Here is a 2507-nt window from a genome sequence, read left to right as displayed (position 1 = left end):
TGACGACAAAAAATTAATTGCATGTATATAGCATATATATGGCAAAAACTTTGCTGTTAATGAAGTAAGTTCATGAATTTTTGAAACAAAAACAGATATTGCATAATCTGTATCCGAATAACCTATCTCAGAAGGGCCAGAGTTACAAAAGAGCCCTTTTGTCACAGAAGAGTCTGGTCTTTGCCACAGAAGAACATTGTACTACAGAAAGGTTTAGCCCACAGAAGAGCTCTGTATCATAAAAAGACCTAATCTACAGAAAAGTCCTATATTATAAACGTAGTGATTTGCGAACGCTTGTGCGCGCGTGAACGATAATTATTCATTAGATTCCGAAAATGATAATGAAGATTCTTAAAATCGTATGATTTCTTTACCGCGTAAACATACACAATCCTAACATACACGCGCGATAAATAAAATCATTCACAGAAGAGCTCTGACCTGTAGAAGGGTCCTGTATCACGGAAGGACCTAGCCTACACGCCTACCTATATCACAAAAGGGCTTGATTTACAGAAAGGATCTGTCCCACAGAAGAACTTGGCCCACGGAAAAGTTTTTTACCGCAGAAATTTTCGCGTCTTCCACTCGTACTGCAGCTGTTCCGGCGTGGAGGGACAGAAAATCCATGATAAAAAATTATCGTGCCGAGACAAACGCCTAGTGAGACATAGTGAGACTTAGTGAAATACTTGTAATGAAATGTAATATTGTTTAAAATGTGTTTATCATGAGATTTTTCAAGTTTTATATTTTCTATGCAGTTGTATCAATATTTCTATATCAAGCAGATGGCATATACAATATTTTACATGATTCTACTTGGAATCTAATTTTAATATATTGATTTTGTTTAGAATTACGAATTTCTTGTAATTTACACAGTTTAACAAAGAACTCCTGTTTTAAAAGCCATATTCAATCTTATAATGGAATGTATTCTATGCGATTTAATGTGGTTTTCCAGAAAACTACGAATTTTTCATAAATGCTTTAAGATAATTCCTATGCGGTTTTACGAGCATTTTCATATCAAGGTTGCTAATGCGTTTCTACTCGCAGTTCCAATCAATCAATCGTTTATTGGATTCCATTTGGAATTGCAATGTTATACATGCGCATATGTATGTGTGCGCGTGTGTGTTCAATATGTTAGGTTAGGTTAGGGTTAGATTGGGATACACGCCATTTGATGTTTCAGGTGTGTATTATAACTTATAATAAAGTCGATTTTTAACATATGTTTTCTATTCTTCCATTCTTGGTCTCCTTATTCTTCATATTCATATATGTAAAAACAAGTATTCTATGTTGCAAAGAAGTTTATGTATTTCTTCAAATTAAAAAATTTTATCGAAGAAATGACCTTTTATAATAAATCGAATATGTTTTACTTTAATAATCTTGATTCAAGTACAAAACTACCCTACTAGGAACTGTCCCTACTAGGAACATATATATACTCAGAACATATTTTAAATAAATTAAATAAAACATTTCGAGCCATTGAGCATCATAGTACCCTATAGAGTTCTCAACAATTAAATTAAATTCAATATAATTTAATTTAATTAATCGAAACCATCTCTTAATGTCAAATAATTCTACACGGTTCAGCTGTAATGTAATATTAAGAATTATATTATTTAAATTTAATTACAATCGGTATATTATATATCTCAATCATTTATCCCTTTTTTACAATTTCTATAACTGATTCTTATGTCTCATCTATTATTTTTATTGAAGAAATTTGATACTTGTGACAAACTTACAATCAGAACCGTTCTTTTCAAGTATATACAAGATATAAGATATCGAAAAATGTCAGTCTATGAGAATTTTTTAGGATACCTGTATTATGATATTCGAAGTTTCGAGATTTTTATTCTATCAGTCAGACCTTACTTTTAGTTTAAGGTCTGACTGATGATCTCTCAAAAGAGGAATTTTCTTGGCTTCCTTCCGCCCTTCTTTCATTTCTTTCTTTGCTCTCTTCTTTTCTTCTTTTCTTTCGCTAGCTTCTTTGCTGTGTTTTATCGAGTACTTTTCATCTTCTTTCTCTTTTCGTCACCTTTTCTCGCTTCTTCTCTCTACTTTTCTTTCTTCGACTTCTGTATCTCTTAAACTACTGTCATCTTCAGTACTGTCGCTTAGAAACAGCGCGATTGCATGACATTGTCGATGATGCCGATGTAACAGCAAATATGCTTCTTGAGCTTGGTGGCATATCCTGCATTACTTGTGAATACATCTGCAAACGCGTCAATTGCGTCATGAATTTGTCCTTTGGCGAATCTCTCAACCGATAGCAGAAATTGCAAGGGTATCTAATTCTAGTGAAGGCTTTATTAGCAGGACAATTCCTTTGGAACTCTCTGATTGGTGGCAATCAGCGTTCCCGATTCTTCCGCAAGTTCTCCTTCTCTTCGGAGATTTGTTGAATAGGATCTTGATACGACTGCAAATTTTCATAAATTGTTTATTCCGTCGATTTATATACA

General features: G+C 33.3%; 1 long non-coding RNA gene across 1 annotated transcript in view; it reads right to left on the bottom strand.

Annotated features, from left to right (window-relative positions):
- Positions 1–1045: 1045 nt before the first annotated feature.
- LOC108688877 overlaps positions 1046–2507 on the bottom strand; it is a 2226-nt gene continuing 764 nt past the window's right edge. The window contains exon 3 of the long non-coding RNA XR_001931812.1: positions 1046–2464. This is a non-coding gene — a long non-coding RNA (uncharacterized LOC108688877). The remainder of the gene's footprint in view (positions 2465–2507) is intronic.

Source organism: Atta colombica, unplaced genomic scaffold (genome assembly GCF_001594045.1).
Source record: "Atta colombica isolate Treedump-2 unplaced genomic scaffold, Acol1.0 scaffold245, whole genome shotgun sequence".
Taxonomy (NCBI): Eukaryota; Metazoa; Arthropoda; class Insecta; order Hymenoptera; family Formicidae; genus Atta; species Atta colombica.
Note: the sequence above shows the minus strand (reverse complement) of the source record. Positions and strands in the feature narration are given on the sequence as shown.